The sequence below is a fragment of the Benincasa hispida genome, chromosome 10, assembly GCF_009727055.1.
Source record: "Benincasa hispida cultivar B227 chromosome 10, ASM972705v1, whole genome shotgun sequence".
NCBI lineage: Eukaryota > Viridiplantae > Streptophyta > Magnoliopsida > Cucurbitales > Cucurbitaceae > Benincasa > Benincasa hispida.
The window spans coordinates 45,676,702-45,692,621 of record NC_052358.1 but is presented as its reverse complement, the minus strand read 5'-3'; the positions used below and the strand labels follow the sequence as shown (position 1 = coordinate 45,692,621).

General features: G+C 39.0%; 1 long non-coding RNA gene across 1 annotated transcript; it reads left to right on the top strand.

Annotated features, from left to right (window-relative positions):
* The first annotated feature begins 14,413 nt into the window (after positions 1-14,413).
* LOC120088537 lies at positions 14,414-15,920 on the top strand. Its single transcript, XR_005484952.1, has 2 exons — positions 14,414-14,590; positions 15,663-15,920. It is a non-coding gene; the product is annotated as an uncharacterized LOC120088537 (long non-coding RNA).

The following is a 15,920-nucleotide window of genomic DNA, read 5'->3' as shown; positions in this document are numbered from 1 at the left end:
TCGTGTACCTTTGGGGTAGCCTACAAAGAGGCATAACCTCGACTGTGGTTCCAATTTCTTTGGATTATTCCTGTCTCTTATACACATCTAGATGTGTATAAGAGACAGCCCCATGAAGTGACATAAACCAGCTTTACGCCCGTTCCACAACTCCAGAGGTGTTCTCGCAACATCTTGGAAGGAACACAGTTGAGTATGTACACCGCAGTCTCCACTACGAAACCCCAAAACGAGTCCGATAAGAAAGCATAACTCATCATTGAACGAACCATGTCCAACAAAGTTCTATTTCTCCTCTCCGCTACACCATTCTGCTGTGGTGTACCCGACACTGAGAGTTGGGAAACGATTCCATGTTCTATCAAATAGCCCTGGAACCCCTAATCTAAAAACTCTCCGCCTTGATCTGATCGAAGTATTTTAATTCGTCTATCCAATGCATTTTAAACCTCAACCTTGAACTCTCTGAACTTTTCAAAGGATTCAGACTTCTATTGAATCAGATAAACATACCTATACCTAGAGTAATCATCAATAAAACTGATAAAATACTCATAGCCTCCCCTGGCTTGCACATACATAGGACCACAGAGGTCAAAATGTACTAACTCTAAAGGCTCTTTGGATCGATAACCTTTTCCAGTAAAAGGTTTATTAGTCATCTTACCCTCAAGGCAAGATTCGCACACCGGTAAAGAAATTTCTTCTAACTCACTTAGAAGGCCATTCTTCACCAACCTCTCAATCCTATTGAGATTGATGTGCCCTAATCAAAGGTGCCAAATTTGGGTATTTTCTTAATTCTTTGATGTTTAGATTGAGTTACGACAGTTTTAAACATCTCTATGTTATGGAGGAAACTTAAGGCCAACGGTCCTAGCACATATAAGTTGTTTTCCAGTTTAGTTGTACAAATCTCAACTCTATCTCTATGAATAAACACTTTATCCACATTGAAATTAAGAGTATATTTACATTGAAACAGGCACTTTACAGAAATTAAGTTCCTTTTCAACTCAGGAACTACAAATACATCTTTAAAAACAAGAAATCTATCTTATAAGATAATTGGATTCCTCCCACTGCCACAGCTGAGATGACATGTTTGGTGCCTACTCACATCGTCATTTCACCAGTCTCCAGCTTCTGCCAGGATCTAATCCACTGAAAAGAAGAACAAACATGATTATTGGCACCCGAATCAATAATCCAGGCAGAATCATCATTCTCCACTAAACAAGTTTCTAATACAAGTAAATCATATTTACCTTTGTTCGCCTTAGCCTTAGCCTTGGCGGCCTTCCTTTCTTTCAGATAACGAGGACAATTCCTCTTCCAGTGTCTATCCTGGTTGCAGTGAAAACATTTTCCTTTGTCAATCGACGTCGAACGCCTATTCCTCTGGGTGACAAGTGGCGGGTTAGTAGGTGCTTTCCCGTTCCCCTTACCACCCTTCTTCTTCTTCCACTTTCCGGTGTTAGAAGAAGAAGGTGCAGACTTCATCCTTGAGGTCGAACCTCGATGGTACGTCTTTGAAGATGAAACAACATTTGCCTCACCTCCTCTTTTCTCCTTACTATTCAATAAGGATTGATAGGTCTACAACTCGTTGAGGAGAGTTGTAAGGGTATTTTCCACTTTATTAAGTATTGCATTGCAAAAAAAGTGGAGGAAGCTTTCTAGCAATGAATGCAGGATTATGCTAACCTGACTACCTTCATCGATTCTAGACCCATTCATCTCTACCACATTAAAGTGAACCATCATGTTAAGCACATGTTCACGAACAGAGATGCCTTCCTCCATTTTGGAGTTGAAGATGTATTTAAGAGCCTCGTGCTTGAGCTATCCAGACGGTTGACTGAACATCCCCTGTAGGGACTTCATGATCTCATACGCTGAGACCATGAGCTCATCCTTCTTGGCCAACACATCACTAAGACTGGCCAAGATATAGGCTCAGGCCTTTTCATTCGCCCATGTCCATTGATGACATGCAGAAATGCATGTCATCTTAAGCCTTTTACTTAGAATTATGAAGGTCGTTAAGCAGAATATGCGTCAATCATGATAGGAATTCACGAGAAAATGAGCTTGCGTCGATCAACATATTGAATCTCAGCTAACTCGTTATTATGCATTATTATGCGTTCAATGTTCTATTTTTGTAGCTAAAACAGGAAATGGACGCAAATGCGGAAACTGAACTACCGCATAGAGGACCGCATGAGGAGAAACACTCCTTCGCAAGGCCGAACGCGTCGATCAACGCATGGATGTTGCGGTAATCAGCCGTATACATCTATTGCATGGGAGTTGCACTCGCCTAGCGATTACGGTCATCGTGTAGAGTTGTGGTATTAAGTGAATGCGGTCATTAAATGATTGTGGCTACGCAACAATGCATACTAATGGGATCAATGCAGGGTTGGTGGAATGAACACATCAACGCATCTACCTCGAGAAAAACCAAAAGATGATGTTACATTTCACCTACCACGCCGTTAGTGGCAGAGGTTCAGAAAGGACTAACGCGTCGAATGTCATATTCAGAGCAGTTCAATTAATGATGTCGGCGATCTAAGCTCTATAAATAGAAGCTGATGAGCAGAAATTCAAGTTAATCGGGGATGATTCTTGTGATCTGAGGATTTTCCCCATGATTCCCCGTGATTCAGACAAACTGCGTGAGAAGATATTTGAGAGTTCTCCACCTCCTTTATCCATTCCGAGTGACATCGGAGCCCTCGACCAGAGCTAAATCTCGAGAGAGTCAGCTCCTCCGCCCATCCATGGCACCACCGACAGCCTTGATGCACATCCGCTGGAAGCAAGTCCTTGCTTCCAACCGGTCACTTCATTTATCTTTATTTTCTTATATTGTATTATATGACATTTTGTGATTAAGGAATTAATACAATTTGTTTTCAATGCATTTCTATGTTTCTTTCGACTTCATCTCCATCTTCTTTGCTTAGCATCTTTACTTTCATTGCAACACTTAGTGGGATTGCTTGGGTATCGCATACTTAGTCATGTGGATTAGGGATATGAAGCATGTAGCAACCCACCAAGAGGTGTGCGTTGTGTGAGTGTGTGAGTCACCTTATTTGCTTAGTGTGAAGCTGCGGCAACGCCTGTCTATAGGCTAACGCATTGCTTGTCTATGAGTAAAGTCAGCAACAACTAACTGCCTAGGAGGGTAAGTGGTTGGTTGCATTAAGCAATATATGCATTATTCACTAGGGGTAGGAACAATCTTAGGTCAGCAAAGTTCATGTGGTTACCTTGTCCTATGAGCGCATCATTCATCATTTAGGCATACTTGGGAGATTAGTCTAAAACACAAATCTAAGACTCTAGAGAGCGGATTGGAACGCATAGGCAAGAATGGGGATCTTAGAGGTAAGCTCTATTTGCTTCACACAGCGTATGCACCCTACAGAATGAATTTTCATGCATCCAGGATGTAGAATAAGGGGTTATGCGGCAGCCACGCTCATGTGGCGAGAGCTAGTGACCGGGTTATGGAGGTCTAGGCAGGCATAGGCTTCTCGACAATATCGCAGATACACCACATACGTCCTAGAGTTAGGTTCACGTATGTGTAGCATGATTGCATGGTTTGCGTTGACTAAGGTTGCCCTTGCGGTCACTCTTAAAGGTTGCAATGAAATCATCTCAACATTTTATCTATTTTTCCGTACATTTATTTCATGTCAAGTGTTGTCGTATCTCTACCTCTCATACATATTCTCATTGTGTTGTCTGTTAGATAGGAGTAGGAGTAGGATTAACTTAGCAACCTCCCTTCCATTCTTGCCACATGCACATTACCACATACATATAGCTACAAGTCCCTGTGTTCGACCTCAGATTATCCGAGAAACTTGCGTTCGCGTTATACTTGGCGTGAGCGCAAGAAAACTTGTGGCAGGACACATGGTCATCGCATACATTCGTTAACGCATTATCATTCTAACGCATGACCATTGATGCATGACTATCAACGCATATCTTAAGAACATGCATCGCATACCGCGTCCAAAGGATTTTAGTTGTTGAATAATTTGACTTCTAATTTTCCATCACCATCCATCGCTCGTACGCCTCCCGAACATTTCGAGCGGCATTTGGAGCTGGAATAGGAGGAAGCTCCTTCATAAGGACGAACATAAGATCCTCAATGATTAGTATTGTCGTGAGCATATGTTTCCAACTAGAATAATTGTCGCCTGTTAATTTTTCAGCGCTTAGCAAAGCAATCGTGGTTGTAGCCATTTTCAAAACCGTTGCTGAAAAATGAACAAACTTTTATAAGTCTTTTGCTAAACCACATTTTAACTAATTAGTTTTAGCAAAACTGTTCCTAAGTACCCTAAGTGATAAAGACTTCTATTTTGCAATGATGCCCCAGCGAGGCAGGACAAACGTCACTAGTGGGGTGATCAGATGCCTCTTCATTGGAATGAGACACTCTCAACCATTAGGCAGAACCAACTCTTGGAACTGAACCTAACAACCACCATTTGTTCGGTCCAGAACTGTTAGCACTTAACAATTTCACGTAAGTATAACCCCTCATTTTCGGCCTCAGAGTCCCGCCCTAATGTGCCCACCGTAGGGAAAAGCAGATTAGGACAAGAGACTAAGTAACCTTATCCTATACAGGAGATCAAATAAAGAAATGCACAAAGCTGCCATCCTATAGGGGGACACTCCCAGGGTACCTCGAGGCGATGTGGAGAAACTTTATTCAACCTAATAAGTGAGACGGTGGGATATGATGTCGCACTTCACGCTCCCACTTACTATGAACATTCTCTCCATCCACCTTGATATTGACCTACCCAAATACCATCCTTTAGGGGGACACTCCAAGGGTGCCACGAGGCCGAGGATAGATCTCACGGTGTGGACAGTAAGGGAGAAACACGAGAGATTTAAATGAAGCATCAGATGCCCCAAGTACCTCCCACTGAATGTTCTATCTAGGGGTTCATTAACTTAGACAATCCGGCTACTGATTTTAGTCTAAATAATTTTAATCCGCTCAAAAACAACTTTTGTCTTTGAAATAAAACAAGTTCAAGTAGTCACATTAAACTCTTTAGTGGATTGTCCTTAATCTTGCATGTATGCATCAAAGCTATTTAATTCACCTTTCCAAGTAGGTTCCCAAGTAGGGATATTCTGTTTCTGTCACTTTAAATATCCTAGCCTAGACAGAGCCTGCCTTAGACAAAAGGTCCCTTATAGATAGATTTGCTACACTTTAATCTTTTATTAGTCAATTTAATCCTATTAAACTAATTAAAAGATTAAAGCCTAAGGTTGCTAATCATATTAGAACCGTGATCTTAAGTTTATCAACCAAGTTTTAAACACTTTTAAAACCATGATTCAAACCTAAGTTGGCATGCATATCTTTCTTATAGATTTTAGTTCTAATTTCTTTATAACTTTTATAAAAGAAACAACTAAAACCATACATTGCTACACAACTAGGTATTTATAACCCTTATAAATTTAACCTATATGTCATGCTTCATGCAATGTCCGATCATTACTATACATAACTTTTACATACTAGTAACAAACCAAACACACATGCTTTCCATACACCATTATACTATAACACTTATAATATAAAGATGATGCTTGTCAATGCTTTATGCATGCTTAAATATAACTCTTATATTATATGATGAGCATGCTCTTACGTAATTTAAATCATGCTTCTCTAAATCATAACACTTATAATAAAGAGATGATGCATGACCAATGCATAACCTAAGGTTAGATTTTCATATATGTCATACCATATGTCATATAAATAAAACATACATCTTATGTATATTAACAAAGATTAATGGACTGAGATGAACCACCTCAAAACCGGAAAGAAAACTCTATCTATTACATTTTTCCACCGAGCAAACCGGTTCATAGGCGAACCGGGTCTTGAATCGTCGAGCGAAGCTCCCATCATTTAGTAAACGTTTGGCAGGTATACGATCATTTAACACACAAGACGAATACACACGGATGCTAAACGATCATTTAGACGACAATGAAGCAGCGAAGCCTGATCTCTAGACGATTACTTAACACGAGATAGGTCAACGATTTACTCCACGATCATGTAGTCAGTAACAAAGCGATGAAGCTTGCCGAGCTACACGATCATCTAGTGTGCGTGCGAACAATAGCTCTCGAGTATCCGATACTCAGTGATTGTCTACCCCATCGTTTACATGACCCAACCAACATTTGGTCGTCTTCATCCTCAAAGAACAACAACCCTTGCTATGAAGCTTCTTCAGAATGACTCAATACTCAAACTCTTTGATATTACAGACTTGATAACAGTTAACTATGCCCAAAAACACAGGGGCCCTTACAATTAACTTTAAATGTAAAAGAATTTAAATAATCTAGAGGCTTCATCCCAGAAACTCCATTAATCCACACATCCACAAACGATTTAACGATTAAACAGAGAGTAGACATGTTTCACCCGCCGAGAATATAAATGTAATTCTTTGCATCAATGAATTTGGGGTATCAGAACCTAGCTCTGATACCAATTGAAGGAACTCTTATACAAGAGTACCTCCGGATCTTTCCAAATACATTGTGATAGAATTTCCACATTTACATTCAAACATAATAGTTATGCATTAAACTACAAATTACCGGCATGCTTAGAACAATAAAGAACAAAGAGAAGAGATCCGTACCAATTGAAGAACTTTTCTTCACAGCAAATCTCGCTCTCTCCAAGGAACGACTCCTCTCGCTCTCGCTGGAACGACCAAGCTATCGTTCACCAACACCACCGACCGTCTACTCATGAATGGCTTCCACACGAACAGAACAAAGATGGGGACGACACCACCATTTGGAACCCTCAGTATTCTCGGTGTGAAAATCCGAAGAGTGGGCTCTGTTGGAATTTGGTAGAGGGGAGAAGGAATGAAGATCGTATAGCACGACTAAGCAAGTGGGAGAAGGGCAAGGTCTCGTATAGATTGTGCTTGATCGTTTAGACGAAGGTATATGATTGTTTAGGAAACAGACTGCGATCGTGTAGACGATCGTTTAGAGAACGCTCGACGCTAGACGATCGTTTAGAAAAACGTAGGCGATCGTTTAGAAAGATGCACGCATGTGTAAGCGATCGTGTAATAAATTCGAGCTATCATATAGTCTCTCAATTTACTAAGCGATAGGTAGTAAAACCTTGCAAAATGAAAATGATTTTCATTTTATTCTTCAGTTACGAAAACTGAATCAAACCTTCCATTAACACACGGTTACGGAGAAACGGCGGTCAATTATCTCATAATTGTCCAATTAATAAAAATGAATATAATCATATTATATTCATTAACTTATAGTTTAATATCACATATAAATCATAATATTTTCTTCTCCACTAGATATAAATCATATTTATATCCATTTTCCTCCAATTAATGTATCTCATACATAAAGTCAATCATATCATATACAATTAACCAGTTCAATTATATCATATATAATCAAACTCCCTCTTGTCAATTTGAACATTTCAAATTGACTCAAAAACTGATTCTCAGCTTGAATCCATTGAGCTACCAAAGGGACCTTATGAACCTATGGCTCGAAGCTCCAACGGTATGTGAATAGCTGACTAAACTCTTTAGCCACAAGATCCACCATCCGTTAAATATGTGTGGACACCTCTTGGGCCATGAGAAGGTGTGTGACGCCACATCGTTCAAGTTTCGGGATCAGCCCTTAAGGAAGCAATCTATCTACTTACCCTTGCTTCGGAAAAGGAGTGAATTCCATCTTTTGTAGTTGAGTTCCCAGATCCCAAACCAGACGAATTCCCAAAATGGTAGGTTTGAGTTGGCGACCTGGCCACTCGCACCCATGCAAATCAAAGGACCGTCCTTAAAGGCAGAAATTCCCAACTCACTCAGGATTGAGGTCATGTTACCTATGGTCATCCTAGTGAAGTGAAGTCTCTGTCATGAATGGCGTTATATAACGAGACGTTAACACTTCGTGGTCAGGTCTTATACAAACTCTTTGTATAGGATGCCCCCGTGCGCATGTTCCCACATGAATGATCAGGATCAGACCATCTGTAGCAAGTCACAACACTTGTAACTATTCCATAAAGTGGGTCGCATCTGTAGCGTTACCAGGATAAGGTTTCCCTCTTATATCCATATACTACAGACCATTTTGGTTATCACTTAAGACATGATCCACTTGTATGTCACCACATACATGCTTAAGTCACATAATGACAACTAGGGATTTTAGCTTATTGGTTTATGGTAAAGCAAATAAAATGTCCAATGTTCAAAGACAAGTAGTGAAGAAAATATCATATATTATACATCACAAGTGTTCGTACAAAACTGTGTTTACAGACTACAGGACACGACAGTTTAAGGCATCATCCCCAACAGATTTGAATTATTCAAATTGACAAGAAGAAATTCAATTATACATGATATGATCAGTGTGAAGTATGAGATACATCAAGTAGAGGATTAATGTAAATGAGATTTACATTAAGTACCATGAAATTGGAAAAGAACTATGGTTTATATGTTTCATAAGATGAAATATTAAAACTATAGGTTATAAATATACTATGGTAAGTTGGTTATCATATATATTTATAATAGTATTAATTATTGGATAATTATATATTTTTTTTTATCTAATAACAAATTAAGTGGGAGGTTATTGGTGGTTTTATGGTAACCATGAGATAAAAGGAAAAACGTTTTCCTAAATTTAGAATAGTTGCTATTCTCAGAAATCACTCACGGGCTGCCGTCAAGTGAATTGAATTCATTAAACCATAGCTGAAAGAGAGACTAAACGATCGTGGAGTAACACTATATGATAGTTCACTCAACTGGTCATAGCTAAACGATCACACGCATATTCTATATGATAGCTTGCCTTATTCTACACGATTGAGCATTCATCTATACGATAGACTCTTGTCATCTCCCACTTACTCAATCGTCTACACGATTGTTACTCCTCCGGTCTCTTCCTCTAACCAAGTCCACACAGAGCCCACACTTCTGGATTCTCACACTGAGAATGCCAAGGTAGACATTGTGGTGGTGACCTCACTCAACTCGACTGAGTTCGCAGTTTTGGAGGCCATTTGTTGGGTTCGTGATCTTGGAGATCGTTGAGTTCGTGTTTGCTGTTGATCGTGCTGTGTTACGATCATTTTGTTCGAGCGTTCGTGTGTTACTGTCTTAGAGATTGAATGAGCGTTCATGATCGAGGGAGTTTGAAGAATGAGTCTTCAAAGGTATGTATTTGTTATCCTTTGATCTCATTGTAAAGCATGCTATAATTTCAAATTGTGCATGACCTGTTAGTTTCCGTTTCTGGACTGTAATTGTGTATGTTCAATATCAAATGGAATTTGGAGCGATCATTCCGCTGCTCATGGAAATCCTCATGTCTGATTTCCTTCAATTGGTATTAGAGCTAAGTTATTCTGATATTCCAAATTTCATTTCTGTTTTTTTTAACTTCTTTCACAGTCGTGGTAGGTTTTCTGCATTGCGTTTAAGTGTTAAATGCGTTTGTGGATGGTGTTAATGAATGTTTACGGGTTACTTACCTCTGTTTAAAGCTTTCTATCAATTACAAAGTGTTAATTTGTAAGGGCCCCTATGTTTTTCAACTTAATTAACAAGCAATCAAGTCTGTAATTCAAAGTGTTTGAGTTTATCGAGTCGTTCGTGATGAAGTTTCGAAGCATGGAGATGCAGTTCTCAGTGAGGAAGAAGGCCAAGAGTTGGTTGTATCTTGTAGCCTCAGGTAAACGATCGTTGGGATTTGGCTAAATGATCATGTAGATTTTTCTATGCGATCGTGTAGTATTTACTAAACGATTGTTTAGCAATACTAAATGATGGGGTAAAGTGTTTGCTCTACGCATTAAACGAACCCTCTAATGAACATAAGTCATAGTCCTACTATGACTAAGTCCTCTCTTCCAAAGAAAAGTTGTGCCCACTATGTTCAAGACCCGAAATCAGCCCTTAAGGGAGCAATCTATCTACTTGTCCTTGCTTTAGGGAAGGAGTGAATTCCATATTGTGTAACTGAGTTCCCAGCTCCCATATCAGACAAATCTCCAAAAAGGTAGGCATGTTGAGTTGGAAATCTAGCCACTCTCACCCATACTAATCAAAGGACCGCCCTCAAAGGTAGGAGTTCTCAAAACACTCAGGATTGAGGTCATGTCAACTATGGTCGCTTAAGTGAGATGTAAGTCTCAAGTATCAGCGGCGTTATATAAAGAGACGAATCATCTCGTGGTCCGTCCTTATACAAACTCTTTGTATAGGACACCCCTGCTCGCATGTCTCCACATGAATGGTCAGGATCTATCATCTGTAGTAGTTCACAACACTTGTAAACCTCTACAAAGCGGGCCGTATCCGTAGTATCACAAGGATCAGGTATCCCTCCTTATTCCTTATACTCAGACCTTTTTAGGTTATCACTTAAGGCATGATCCACTTGTATATCTCATATACATGCTTAAGTTTACATGCCAAATAAAATAACTCTTATTTTATTCATAACAATGTGTATAGTTTACAAACTACGAGACTCCTGGAGAATTAGGACACCAATCCCAACAGTTAGATGGTCTAGGGCATCTAGCTAGAAGGTGCTACAGAGGGATTTCTCGTGCAAGCGCTTTTCGTGTCCTAACAACTTTTGGTTCTGACCAGGGTGCCTGGGATGTCAATTTTTGTGTACGAACTTTCTATCCTTTAATTAGCTCAAAACGGACAAAGTGGGTCAGAACCTTAGGAAAACGACTTCCTTTGTAGGATTTGTCGAAAGGAGCTCATTTTGAGCACGAACCCTCGTCTCGAAACCATGACCCAGAAACCAAGAACCTTAAATCCACAAACCTGTGCTACTTTATTTTTGGCCCCAAAATGGGTTTAGATGATGTAGAGCATCTAGCTAGAAGGCGTTGTAGAGGGATTTCTCGTTTCGGGCGCTTTTTGTGCCCTAATGGCTTCCTGTCCCAGGCGGGGTACCTAGAACACCAATTTTCTACCACGCACTTTTTGTCTCAAAATTTGCATGAAACGGACATAGTGGGTTTGAAACTTAGGAAAACACCTACCTCTGGAGAATTTTGTGAACAGAGCTCATTTCGAGCACAAAACCCTCGTCGGGGAACCATGACCAAAAAATCGAAAACCTTAAACCCATGAATTCGTACCACTTTTTTTTTTTGCCCCTAAAATGTGTCCATATTATCCAGGGCATCTAGCTAGAAGGCATTGTTGATGGATTTCTCGTTACGGGTGCCTTTCAGGCCCTATCGACTTCTAGTCTCGATCGGGGTGCCCAGGACGTCAATTTTCATGCACGAACTTTCTGTCATGGAATTTTCTCGAAATGGGCACAGTGGGTTGGAACCTTAAGAAAATACCTTCCTCTAAAGGATTTTGCGAACGGAGCTCATTTTGAACATAAAACCCTCATCCTCGAACCGTGACCTAGAAACCGAAAATCCTAATTTCACGAATCCGTGCCACTTTTTTTTTTGTTGCCAAAATGGGTTTAAATGATTCAAAACATCTAGCTAGAAGGTGTTGTAGAGGGATTTCTCGTTCTGACTGCTTTTTGTGCCTTAACGGCTTCTGGTCCGACCGAGGTGCCAGGACATCAATTTTCGTGCGTAAAATTTTTGTCCTGGAATTTTCTCGAAATGGACAAAGTGGATTAGAACCTTAGGAAAACACCTTCCTCTAGAGGATTTTGCGAATGAAGCTCATTTCAAGCACGAAACTCTCGTCCTAGAGCCGTGACCCAGAAACTGGAAACCCTAAACCCACGAATCCATGCCATTTTTTCCCCCGCCGAAATGGATCAAGATGATCCAAAACATCTCTTTAGAAGGCATTGCAAAGGCATTTCTCATTTTCAGGCGGTTTTTGTTCCCTAATGACTTCTGGTCCCGACCGAGGTGCCAAACACGTCAATTTTTGTGTGCAAATTTTCTATCTCGAAATTTTTTCGAAATGGACATAGTGGGTCGGGACCTTAGGAAAACCCCTTTCTCTAGAGGATTTTGCGAATGAAGCACATTTCAAGCACGAAACCCTCGTCCCGGAACTGTGACCTAGAAACTGAAAACCCTAATTTCACGAATTTTTGCCACTTATATTTGGTTGTTGAAATGGGTCCAGATGATCCATGACATCAAGCTGGAAGGCGTTGCATAGGGATTTCTCATTATGAGCACTTTTCGTGCCCTGTCGGTTTTTGGTTCTGAACGGGGTGCCTAGAACGTCAATTTTCGTGCGCGAACTTTCTGTCCCAGAATTTACTCAAAACGAACATAGTGGGTTAGAACCTTAAGAAAACACTTGCCTCAGGAGGATTTTTATGAACAGAGCTCATTTAAAAAATGGAACCCTCGTCCGGAACCGTGACCCAAAAATCGGATACCCTAAATCCATGCTTCCATGTCACTTTTATTTTACTCATGAAATGGGTCCAGATGATCTAGGACATCTAGTTGGAAGGCATTGCAGAGGGATTTATCGTTACAGGTGCTTTTCACGCCCTAACGGCTTCTTCTCCTAACCGGGGTGCTCGGGAAATCAATTTTCATGTGCATACTTTCTACCCAAGAATTTACTCGAAATGGACACAGGGGGTTGGAACCTTAGTAAAACACCTACCTCCAAAGGATTTTGCAAACAGAGTTCATTTCTAGTACGAAACCCTCGCCCAGTATCGTGACTTAGAAATCGAAAACCTAAACCCATAAATTCGTGCATTTTTTTTGCCCCTGAAATAGGTCCAGATGATTTAGGGCATCTAACCAAAAGGCATCTCAAAGGGATTTCTCATTCCGGGTTCTTTTCGTGCCCCACTGGCTTCTGGTCCCGACCAAGGTACTAGGGACGTCAATTTTCTTGTGCAAACTTTCTATCCCAGAATTTAATTTTCCCAAAACGAACATAGTGGGTCAGAACTTTAGGAAAACACCTGCCTCCAGAGGATTTTGTAAACAAAGCTCATTTTGAGCACGAAACTATCATTTTAGAACCGTGACCCAAAAACCAAAAATCGTAAACCTATGAATCCATGCCACTTTTGTTTTGCCCCAAAATGGGTCCAGATGATTTATGACATCTAGCTAGAAGGCATTGTAGAGGGATTTCACGTTTTGAGCGTTTTTGTGCCTTAACGCTTCAGGTCCCGACCAGGTGTCCGGGACGTCAATTTTCTTGCACGAACTTTTTGTCCTAAAATTTGTCCAAACGGACATAGAAAGTGGAAGTTTTCTTGAAATTTAAAAAATTCATCAAAATTGGGGGAAAAAAAAAAAGAAAAATGTTTCAAAGTTTACATCAAAATTTAGAAATTTTCTCGAAATCTCAAAACTTTGTCAAAATTGGAGGAAAAACAAAATTTTCCACTATTGAAATTTATAAATTTCAATGGAAAATTTTCACCATGTCTACATATGTCTCTACAATTTATGGTATTTGATATTTTCTCTCTAATAAATTCTAATTTCTCTCTTTACCTGTGAATGTAATTAATACCCCATTAGTGAACTACTTAAATCTCTATGTTGATTTGTCTACCATTTTTTCTTTATGTTTTCCTTTGATTGTTGATTTCATAACAAAAGGAAAAAAATATATATATCTCACAGTGTGACTAGCTATCTGATGAGGACATAAGGTAGTCTATGGACATAAAAGTTACATTATGCCTTAGCCAAATCCAATCAAATTCACTATCTCAATGAAAAATCTTAGAGCAACACTCTCATTCCATCTTTAAACCAGGGAACAAAAATATATTTTTTTCTAAAATTTAAACATCTATCAAATATTACTTTATAGTTGACTTTTAAATAGTTGAAGGTTTAAAGAGCTAAAGAAAAACTTAGCTCAACTGCTGACTTGGAATTTCATTTCAACATGAAAATTTAAAGTGGAAATAGATATAAAATTGAAGGATAATTTTGATGAGTTTTTTTTTATTTAAGAGGGTGTTTGGTCTTCCAAATTGGGTTGAGTTGGGTGGGTAAAAAAACTCCCTCACCGTTTGGTTCACCAATAATTAAAAAAGTTTATTATCTCATTATTCGCATTAACTCACATTTTCACTGGTTATTCGCATTAACTCTCACAATTACCCTTCTCTTATAATAATTATCAACCTAACATTGCGCGCCAAACGCTCCTTAAACTTTTAAAGATGTCCTATTCGTAAAATCCAAGTAATTAATAAATCGCAAATGTATGAAGTCTAATCCACGTACGGATCTTAAAAAAAAAAAACAAAAAAACAAAAAAACTCATTTTTATCTCTCAAATATAAGGGAACGGCAGAATCCTCGCTCCGAAGAAACGAGTAACACTCGACCCGTAATCCTTGAGAAGCAGAGCGAGATCAAGCTAAAGAGATCTCCAATTTACTAATTTTGATTCAGAATGTTGGGTCGAAGCAGGTTCCTCTCCTTTCCCATGGTAATTGGTGCTGTCATGTAAGTTTTCTTCCCAACTTACATCCATTCCTTTACCCTTTTTGAAGTAATCAATCAATTAGAGACTGTAATCTTCAGGATTTTGATGTTCGAATCGCTATCTATCATTGATCGAATATGAAATTTGATTTATAACTTTGTTTACTTGCTATTTCTTTCCTTGAATCAGGAAGGATGGTGAGATGTCCTTTTGGTAATTGGTAATCAAATTAATTGATGCTTGAGAGAAACCCAAAACGCTTCTAGAAGTTTTGCTGTAACTAAGTGGCAGGACAGTCTTTCAGCATTGTTTATTCAATAATTTTGTTATCTTCCTTGTCAAATCTTGTTTTTCCCATTGTTGCATTTTGGATTTTAGGTTTCAGCTAGCTTCTCTATCTGTTGAAGGATGATTATAAGAATTTCATTTTTTTAATCTAATAATTTGTGCAAAAACTGAAGAATGTTTGGCCAGCTTTACCTGCACCTCAACTAATTTCATGGTACAACCCACATGACCCTACAATATTCGGATATCTCAAAAATTCCTAGATATTAAATCCTAGGTAGACTCATGACCTTTTATCCCTTTATCAAGATCATGTTCCTCTATGTGTCATTAAGCCAACCTATGATGGTCGCAAAAATGAAAGAATACCAAAAGATTTGAAGTTCTTGGTTTATTTAGGGAAGATTTCTAAATTCCTTCAGCCTAGACTACGTATGGTTTATTGTTTCCTTCACTTATATAAGTACAATGTATCAGGAACCAAAGTTTTGTTAATGCAGTTGTTTATGAAGGCTGGAAAACAAGGAAAAGTTTTATTTGCATACTTTTTACACAGAAAGTTTCTGTTCACGGAATCACAATTGACTTTCTATAGGTTGTAGCATTAGTTTATGAATTCATATTGTTTTCCAGTTTGGTGATAAGTCCTGTGTTCCATTTAAGTAGAACAGAAGTTGGATTTATTCTTGGAAATTTGGCATAATATTTTTAAGCTCTCGATGTGTTTTGGGTTAAAAGTAGAACATTGTTTCTGAATGGTAAATTACTTGAGCAGTTGATTAGACTGTAATATAAATGTTGCAGCATTGGAGTTGTTTCTGGGAAAGCAATATTTGGGCCACCTCTTGATGAATACTGGAAAAAGAAGCTCGACGAAGAGGCAGCCGCGAAGGAGACAAGTACTAGTAGCTCAAGTTAGCATAGGCGAGGATATTCATGCTTAGCAACATGAATATGTAGAGCTAGGAGAAATATTTTTGATAAAACAATCATTGAATATGTATAATATTATATAGATATTTAAGCGCTGGATACCCAAGCATTTGCAAGTTACCTTCTTTT